Genomic DNA, 11,140 nt, shown 5'->3' on the forward strand with positions numbered 1-11,140 from the left:
CAAGTCTATCTTGTACACTTATGACAAACCCCTAAACTTTTGGCCCTTCATTTTTTCGCATAAGTGCTTTTTCCTAATCCAGGCAAATACCGAATGAGCAATGATTGTGGAACTTCTCCTCCTAATCGGACCTTAGCTTCTATTGCAAGACGAATATCTTCTGGAATTCCTTTTTGCATTAGCAATCTCAATCTTTCACACCTTCCTGCATACATTTTTCTAAGAACATTTTCAGAAACAGAGGGAAAATATTTACAAATTTTTGAGAGAATTTCATCCATTTTGAAAAGAAAAGAAATTATTTTTTTTTATTTTTGTATCAGCAATTGTGGGAAACTGATTTAACCGACTATGAGAGTCACGGAGTACCGTTATCCGCCATTTAACCGGGAAAATAAAAATATTAAGAAAACCTGAAATAAAAACAAACAAACTTAAATGCAACACCAAAAAAAATAAAAAATAAATAAAAAAATCAAGGATCAGAAAGGGAAATAAACTCTTCTTGAAAGATTTCATTTTCTAAAAATGGTTTAAGCATTTGTCCATTTACTTTAAAAATATCACCATTTTTAGGATTTTCAATATCCACAGCTCCATAAGTATACACATGCTTTACAAAATATGGGCATGTCCATCTTGATCGTAATTTTCCTGGGAATATGTGAAGTCGAGAATTATAAAGCAAAACTTTTTTACCGATCTCAAAAGATTTTCTAAGAATTGTTTTATCATGAAATGATTTGATTTTTGCTTTATAAATCCTTCAATTCTCATACGCGTCATTTCTGAGTTCATCAAGTTCATTAAGTTGCAATTTACGCAATTTGTTGGCATCATCCATGCTTGAATTTAAAGTTTTGATCGCCCAATAAGCTTTATGTTCCAATTCCACAGGCAAATGACAATGTTTTTCATAAACCAACCTATAGGGAGACATATTCAATGATGTTTTAAAAGCTGTTCGATATGCCCAAAGTGCATCATTAAGTCGCAGAGACCAATCTTTTCTATTTGAGTTAACAGTTTTTTCCAAAATTTGCTTTATCTCCCGATTAGCTAATTCAACTTGTCCATTTGTTTGAGGATGATAAGGAGTAGTTACTTTATGAGTAATACCATATTTTTTCATTAATGAAGCAAATGGTTTATTAACAAAGTGAGTTCCCCCATCACTTATCATGGCTCGAGGAATTCCAAATCTACTAAAAATATTTTCTTTTAAAAATTTGATGACGATTTTATGATCATTTGTTCGACATGGAATTGCCTCTATCCATTTGAAAACATAATCAACTGCAACTAAAATATACAAATATCCAAACGACTCTGGAAAAGGTCCCATAAAATCTATTTCCCAACAATCAAAGATTTCAATTTCTATAATAGGATTCAAAGGCATCATGTTTCTTTTTGACATCGCACCCAATTTTTGACAATTTTCACAGATCTTGAAGATTTCGTGGATGTCTTTAAACAAAGTGGGCCAATAAAATCCACACTGCAAGATTTTTGCAGCTGTTTTCTTTGAAGAAAAATGTCCTCCGCATGCTTCTGAATGACAATATTTAATGACACTACTTACCTCATTGTCGGGTATGCAACGTCGAAAAATTTGATCCGGAAAATACTTGAACAGATACGGATCATCCCAATAAAAGTTTTTTACCTCATTCAAAAATTTTCTTTTATCTTGAGAACTCCATTGCGGTGGCATTTTTCCTGTCACAAGAAAATTTACTATGTTAGCAAACCAAGATGTAGTAGTAATTGAAAATAAATGTTCATCAGGAAAATTATCGTTAATTGGTGTCATTTCACAAGATGATCCTGATACTAGTCTCGATAAATGATCGGCTACGATATTCTCGGTTCCTTTTTTATCTTTGATCACAATGTCAAATTCTTGGAGCAACAAAATCCATCGTATCAGTCGTGGCTTTGAATCCTGTTTGGTCAACAAATATCTAATAGCAGAATGATCAGTAAACACAATAGTCGTTGATCCAATCAAATAAGAACGAAATTTATCTAATGCAAATATTACAGCAAGTAGTTCTTTTTCAGTTGTGGAGTAATTCATTTGAGCATTGTTTAAAGTTCTACTTGCATAATATATCACATAAGGCTTACCGTTTCTTCTTGACCCAATACTGCACCGACTGCATAATCACTCGCATCGCACATGATTTCAAATGGTAAAGACCAATCAGGAGGTTGCATGATAGGAGCTGATGTTAAATGTCGTATGATTTTATCAAAAGCATTTTGACATTCTTGAGTCCATTCAAATGCAGTGTCTATTGTTAAGAGGTTACAAATGGGATTAGAGATTAAACTAAAGTCCTTTATAAACCTCCTATAAAATCCAGCATGTCCCAAAAATGAGCGAATTTCTTTAATGGTTTTGGAGAGGGTAAATTGGCAATGACATCAACTTTGCTTTATCAACTTCAATTCCATGAGATGACACGACATGTCCCAAAACAATTCCAGAAGTAATCATGTAATGACATTTTTTCCAATTTAAAATAAGATCTTTTTCTTTGCATCTTTTTAAAACTTTTTCCAAATTTTCAAGACAATTATCAAATGTATTCCCAAAGACAGTTAAATCATCCATGAAAATTTCCAAACAATTTTCAACCATGTCGCAAAAAATACTTAGCATACATCTTTAAATGTTGCTGGGGCATTGCATAATCCAAATGGCATCCTTCTAAATGCAAATGTTCCAAAAGGACATGAGAATGTAGTTTTATCTTGATCTTCAAGTGCAATTGGAATTTGATAATAACTTGAATATTCATCAAGAAAACAGTAGTATGGATGACCTGCTACACTTTCTAAAATTTTATCCAAAAATGGTAATGGAAAATGATCTTTTCTAGTGGCGTCATTTAGTTTTCTATAATCAATACACATCCGCCAACTAGATGGGACTCGACTTGTTAACAATTCATCTTTTTTATTTTTTATCACTGTGATGCCAGATTTTTTTTGGAACTACTTGTGTTGGGCTTATCCACTTACTATCAGAAATAAGGTAGATAATCCCAACATCAAGTGGTTTGAGAACTTCAGTTTTCACAACATCTTTCATGTGTGGATTTAATCTCCTTTGTGGTTGTTGGGATGTTTTAGCATTTTCTTCTAAATGAATTTTGTGTGTGCAAATTAATGGATTAATGCCCTTGAGATCTTTTAGTGTCCAACCAATTGCATTTTTATGTCTTTTAAGCATATCAACTAATTTACCTTCTTGATCACTTTCTAGTTTGGAAGAAATTACCACCGGATATGTTTCATCTTCTCTAAGAAATGCATACTTCAATTCTTTTGGCAAGGGTTTTAACTCCAATATGGGTGGTTCGTTTTTGTTCTCATATTTTGCATCAAATTCTTTCTCTGATCCTGGTAACGAGTGATACCTGATAAAATCATCAAGATCAATTTCAATATTTTCTTTAACAATTTCAATTGAACAAATATCTAATTGATCACGAGTACTCCCTTCTTGAATGTTTTCTTCCACAAGAGTTTCAATAAGATTTTCATCTTCACTTTCATCTCCTTTGTCATGTGGTTGCTTACAATGATTAAAAACATTGAGCTCCAAGGTCATGTTACCAAATGACAACTTCATTATTCCATTCCTGCAATTTATAAGAGCATTAGAAGTTGCTAAAAATGGACGACCCAGAATTACAGGAATTGCATTACAAGCTTCGATAGGTTGTGTATCTAAAAATATGAAATCGACAGGATATACAAAGTTATCAACTTGGACCAATACGTCTTCTACCATACAACTTGGCACCTTAACAGATCTATCGGCAAGTAAAAGTTTTACCAAAGTAGATTTTAACTTGCCTAGATTGAGTTCTTGATAAACTGAATATGGAAGTAAATTCACACTAGCTCAAAGATCAAGTAAGGATTTTTTAATCTTTCGTTCTACAATAATACATGAAATAGTAGGACAACCAGGGTCTTTGTATTTCAAAGTATTATTATTTTGAATGATTGCACTTACTTGTTCGGCTAAAAATGCTTTTTTTTTCACATTCAATTTTCTTTTCACAGTGCACAAGTCATTCAAAAATTTGGCATATGATGGTACCTGTTTTATTGCATCTAATAAAGGAATATTAACTTTTACTTGTTTAAAAATATCATATATATCAGAATTCAAATTTGATTTTTTTGTATTTTTCAATGCATGAGGGAATGGTGGTGACACTGTCTGTTGAATCTCCTCTTCGCAAGTTATGGGTTCCACTTCCTTACCCTTTGGAGTTGATTTATCATCATCTTCACAAGGTTCAAGAATGGATTTTTCCACAACCTTACCACTTCGAAGGGTAATAACAGATTTTACCTGATCCATCGGTTGGGTTCCAGAAGTTCCAGTTTGTGAATGATGATCCTTGGGATTAGGCAGAGGTTGTGAAGGAAATTTACCTTTTTCATGAACATTAAGTGCAGATGCAAATTTAGCAAGAGTATCTTTCAAATCTGTCATGGTTTGAGCAGTTTGAGTATTGATAGACTCTTGCTTTGCAATGAAAGAATTCAATGTATCTTCCAAATTTCTTTTAGGTGGAGGAACATAAGGTGCATAATTTTGAAAATTTTGTTGATTTTGGAAATTTGGTTGTGAAAATTGTGCAGCATTATCATTCCTCCAACTAAAATTTGGATGATTTCGCCAACCTGGATTGTAATTTTGAGAAAATGGTTCAAAATTTGGCCTTTTGAAATTGTTCAAAACATTGGCTTGTTCATGGAGACATTCTTTAAAAGAGAGCAAAGTGGGACAATTTTTTGTAAAATGATCACTTATATCACAGATGTGACACACAATTTCTTGAACAGATTTAATTGACCATTCTTTTTCAATTCAAGTGCCTCAAATTTTCTTGCCAAAGAGGTAAATCTAGCTTGAAGATCATGTTCATCTTTGAGAGTGTACATACCTCCACCAGATGTGGGAGATTGAATCTTGTTTGATGGTTCGATTGTACCTATAGTGTCTCAATTTTGAGCATTTTCAGCTAATGAATCGAGATACTCAATTGCCTCGTTTTGGATCTTTATCTTCAAATGTTCCATTACACATAAATTCAATCATTTGCATATTTTTAGGTGTTAAGCCTTCACAAAATTGAGAAACAACTCTCTAAATTTCAAAACCATGATGTGGACAAAGATTAAGCAATTCTTTGTATCTATCCCAACACTGATAAAAAGTTCCTCCTTGTTTTTGAGTGAAAGTGATGATTTGCCTTTTGAAAGAATTTGTTCTATGAGATGGAAAAAAACTTTTTCAAAAATTGTTGTTGCAATTCATCCCAAGTTCGAATGGATCCCGATCTAAGATTTTGTAGCCAAGTTTTAGCTATATCTTTTAAAGAAAAAGGAAAAAGCTTAAGTCGAATGGTGTTCATGCTACAATTTAGATCATTATATGTGTTGCACACTTCTTCAAACTCTCGTAAATGCATGTATGTATTTTTCAGAATCTAAGCCATGAAAATTGGGTAAAAGTTGGATAATATCAGGCTTAAAATTGAAATGAGATGCATCAGGGGGAAAAACTAGACATGAAGGTTCACTAGTACGTGTAGGATTCATGTGATCTCTAAGTGTTCTTCGTCTATCATGATCATGTTGAGATTGAATTTCATCTTCATTTTCTTGGATGGGTTCTTTCGCCATGTTTTTGTAAAAATAAAGGGTTATTTCGAATGAGTCGACCACTAAGTGTACGTGACCAAATGCTCATGCAAATGCAAATGCAAAAGAATAAAAACACACAAAAGCAATAAAAATTCAAATAAAGAAAATAAACTATAAACAAAATTAAATAGACTTGAAATTAAATTATACTTCCCCGGCAACGGCGCCAAAAACTTGTTGCGACTTTGATTGTTGCACTCCCAAGAGCAGGTTGTCCACAAGTAGTATAATTCGATGAGTTCGAATATCGTATCCACGAGGAAGCTAAGGTAATTACAAGTCTACTACAATGTCTTTTATTTATTTTTTCTTTTAGTTGTTTGAATCTTTAATTGGTAATTTTTAATTGTTCAAATTTTAATTTAAGTAGTTGAGATTAAATGATCCACTCTCGGTATTTTAATAAAGTTAACATTAACGAACATTATTGAAAATCCACTTAATAAATGGTTTTTAACATAATAAATAATCATATTTATATTATGTTATAAATTATTATCTTATAAGTATATAATATATACCAAAACTTATAAATTTTGTCAAGTATTTATTGTGCTATACATATATTTGTAAACACTAAATCAAGGTTCCCACTTAAATGGTTGGTAAAACCAAACTAACATTTAAATGGTACCAAGAAATTATATTATGATATATTTTTATATAGTAAATCAAGGTTCCCACTTTAAATGGTTGGTAAAACCAAACAAACATTTAAATGGTTCCAAGTAATTTAATATTATAATATATTCATATATAATAAATCCAACATCCACTTTAAATGATTGGTAATACCAAACTAACATTTAAATGGTTCCAAGAACAATAAATCAAACTCTTACTTATAAATAGGGTATAAAAATGCTTAAAGAAATAAATATAACATAAACAATAAATAATGATTAAATAATATAAAACATAGATTCTTACCTTTTAGTAACTTTATTATCATGCCAAGAGTTTCACCTTTTCATCTCAACTTTAGGAAGTTAGCTATTCATTATTCAAAGTGTAAAACTTTGAATATGAAATTAACATGATAATTATATTTAAATGAAGAAATAAAGGAAAAATATAAAGAAAAATATTATGAACTCAAAGGTTTGTTCATAGAATGAGGGATATCTCAATTCATTACAATGCACTCCTATTTATAGCCAAATTTGGGGAGAACAACCACAAATAAAATATTATTTTTTTACACATAAGTCTTCATTGGTGTTCAAAGATATTATATTATATTACACATCACTTTTGAAAATCTTCTTCTCCAAATTGGCTTCTTCACATAAAAAAAAACATGTGGATAATTGAGTTGTCTAGTTGTGGTATTTTTTTTCAAACCATTTGACCAAGTAATTTGAGAGATATGGTCAAAATATTTGAGCATGGTAAACTAACTGCCACTCCTTTGGTAAATTTATTTGTTGCTTAATTTCATCCCAATTGTGAGACGATTTTATCTCATGCTTGTCACCAATATTGTAGATATTGACATCAATTTTCTACAGGTCCAAGAATCATCTTAATCCCATTTGCAACGCGAAGTTTATTCTTGTTTTATCGAACCTGTAAAAAATAGTAAAAACTTATAATTACACAACAACTTATATTTTATACAATTATTATAAAACATATAATATTTAAACATTTAATAAAACAAAAACTATATATTTATTTTATAAAACATTTAATTAATGTACAATTTTTATGTTTATCAAATTTAAATGGGCCAAAATGTTTTTGGTGAAAAATAATTTTTTGGGCCCTTAAGTTTAAATCCATAAAATTTGTACATATTATCTCATAAAATAAATAATTGAAGTTGGACTTTAATTATTTGTAGTAAATCGTGATTTACAAGTAATTCGGTTATAAATAAATTAAATGAAAAAGTACACAAAGGAGTTTGTATTCTTTGTTAATTTAGTTTATAATCGTGGCGGTTAGTGATTGGATCAAGATATATAATATTGGATCAATTAATTATTGTGATAATTAATTGATGGTGTATAATATGTGATATTATACGTGAAGGATGATCAAAACTCCAAGCCCAATTTGCTAGGTGTATGCTAGGATATTTTGTGTTGAATGATTGTAATAATTATCAAATTTAAAGTGGGCTTGGTTTATGTCCCGTTCCCACCCCATTGGAGATGTTCCTATTTGCCATGATATTTATTTGTAAATATTTGTATAGTAGAGATCAAGGATTGGAAGATGGTGGCCTTGATGATTATGAAGATCGAAGAATGTAAATATTGGAAGCTTATGTAATAGTTGCATTTGCAATCCCCATACATTTACCAGGAGGATTGGACTTGGCCCGTGTTTAGCTCACACGGGCCATTAGTATTGGGCGATTGATCATCCTTGTTATGTTTATTGTTTATAATAAATGCATAATATGTTATAAACAATGAGTATGTGCGTTATTATTATGATAATACAAAGTTGCATGAATCCGGCAAACATACGATCAAACATGGCGAGCTTTTAAATAAATTAATGATGAGACCTTTCAAAATTAAAAACCCTCATTTTGAATAAGATTCAAAATTAATATCAAGCCCGAAAAGGGGAATTATAAAGTTGTTTATAATTTCCATGTCTTCCATCGACAATGGGTGCATGATAAACGCTACCCGTGTTCGGGGCTCGGCTCATATTATTGGGGGGGCACTGGACACCGGAAAGCTGTGACATCCATTGACATGGTGATGTGAACTACGTGGAACTCCCATGATTTCGGCTCATATTATTGAGGGGACTCATGGCGACCGTCCATTAAGGTTCAAAATCGATGGGTAAGGCTTGACACGTAAAGATGAACGACGTCATATTATTTAGTCCTAATCAAACGTGAGACAAAAGTTTACGTAGAGGGTTGCATAGTGATGCAATTGGAAACTACCTTTTAGGAATATTGATTGGCCGATATTATTCGGGATCATAATTCGCTAATTGGACCTTGCGTACCTACTGAGGAAAGGAGTTTCCCATTTTCACTAGAGGGTAGTGAAAGATGTAAAAACAGTGGGAGTAAACATTTATAAAGTAAAATTTAATACTTTATATCTTACTAAATATTTTAAAATAGTCATCAACACTTATCTGTTTTACTTTTCAGTACAATTTTTGACAATGTCTTCGATTCGCAATCCGCTATCTGCAATACTCGACAAACACGTATTATGTGGGGACCCGGACGCTAATCATTTTCTTAATCATCTTTGGGATTTAATTATCAATTAAACTAAACAGGGTCTAAAAATTTTTCTTTTAAAACACAAGTCCGGAGCGTAGTGGAATGTAACTAATATACATCTAGTATATAAGTACAATAATGTACAACAATTATTCAAACTAGTCTAAAGTTCAACTACTAAATTACAAGTTAAACCAAGTCTACAATAAGTCGGAATCACCACTCTAAACTCGTCTTCTCTCATCATCTTCTTGACCCCGATCCTGTCCCACCTGTTGTCATGCACACATACAAAAAAAACAACAGCCGGATACTCCGGTGAGAATAAATCCAGTATAAAACATGGTAGACATGCATATACACAATATAAATCATAAAGCATATTATCATGCATAAAATCAATAACAATAGGTTTCATAGTCTATGAAACCAAATCAAAATAAGCGTGCAGTATCAATGGGTTCCATAATCTCTGAAACCAAAATAAAATAAGCATGCAACTCAAATCAATTCATATCTTGACTCGACTCGACTCTAACTCTAGGGATCCCGGTGTGAATAAGACATCACTGTCTGTCACCTACCCTCCCAATCGGGGTGACGGTACGTCTTATTCCTAGACTTCGGTCCTGTCTGTATCGAATGTCTACAATCGGAGGAAATCTGATCCTATGCGTCGATACCACCGAACATCTAGAAATTTGGCAAATCTGCCAATGACTCTTCTATCTTAAATGCTTGAATATAAATCTATAAACAAAGCATAATCATAACAAAATCTAAACAACAATTTAGTATGTTATTTTGTTGGGAAACTCAAATTGAATCTCATTTGAGTTGTGTCTTCCCAAAACAAAACATGAATTATACCTTTGTCTTCCCGGTCTGACGAAGACGAAGTCTTGTATTCCAATCTGTCCATACCCAGTCTGGCAATGACAATCGTATAAATAAAATATCAGTATATAATTCGATTCAAAACATGTTCTGATCAATACTCAAATCAGTATATAATCTGATCCATATCTGAACAAGGTACAATCTAATTCATATCAACGATATCATCGAAATCATTACTGAATCTGATTACTCTAAATCAACTGATGTTTCGACCGCATAACAATACAGTTTCGATATCCCCATCAATCTCAACATCACAGATATAATATCAGAATTCATAATCAGTATCAGTACAATTCATAATCACAATATCTGTACACTTAAGATCAGTAACAACAGAACTCTGATATCAAATCCCAATCAATATCTTTCGATAATCATAACAATTGTATAAACAGTCTATTCTTTAATCTGACTTCAATTATACAATGTCTACTGTAGCAGAAACACTATATCTGATTCATATTCAATTCTGACAATATCATAATTTCAAATCATGTCTAAACGTAACAAAATTACGTCCTGTTGTGCCTGCGTTGATAGGAACTCGGTGCTGAAGTCGGATTGAAAATCTAACGGGCGGTTTCTTCGTGATCACTAATTCTTTGCTTGAAGAATTGCTCCCAAAGTTCTCGTCTCCTTCCTGATCTAAATGGTGAGGAATCAAGGTTTGTTCCTTATATATACATATATATACACGTTGCATTCAAGAGACCAAGTGGCATTTTTCCATTCTGCATGCCGCGCGCATATGCGCGCACAAAGCCGCGCATATGCGCCGGATGTTCTGCCCGGCACTTCTGCATTTCTGCCTCTCACGCATATGCGTATCTACTCGCGCAGATGCGCCGAAGATTCTGGCCATGTCGCGCATGTCGCGTATCTACTCGCGCATATGCGCCGCAGGTTCTGGACATGTCGCGATGTGCGCGCATTCAAATCGCGCAGGTGCGCGCATGGTTCTGTCTTCTTCGCGCATGTGCGCCCAACTACGTCGCGCATGTGCGCAAAGCCTATTCTTCACACATAATGTCAAATCTTCTTTCGGCTCTCCCGATCCGATCCGTTCCGTTTATAATCATATTAATTATCACCAAATCATTTCTGATTACGGTAATCAAATTCTCGGGCCTTACATATTAACTGGACCTAATTACCTCAACTGGCTAAGAAACTTAAAAATCATCTTGAATTTGGAAAGGATAGCATACACTTACTGAATCGCCCCTGTTGAGGCTCCGACTGACTGTACTCCTGAGGAATGCAGACTTACAAGGAATGGTGACC

At 32.9% G+C, this 11,140-nt stretch overlaps 1 pseudogene; it reads right to left on the minus strand.

Annotated features, from left to right (window-relative positions):
- Nucleotides 1-766: 766 nt before the first annotated feature.
- The window catches only part of LOC142537608 (uncharacterized), a 12,599-nt pseudogene continuing 2,225 nt past the window's right edge, over nucleotides 767-11,140 (minus strand).

Source organism: Primulina tabacum, chromosome 2, assembly GCF_025594145.1.
Source record: "Primulina tabacum isolate GXHZ01 chromosome 2, ASM2559414v2, whole genome shotgun sequence".
NCBI lineage: Eukaryota > Viridiplantae > Streptophyta > Magnoliopsida > Lamiales > Gesneriaceae > Primulina > Primulina tabacum.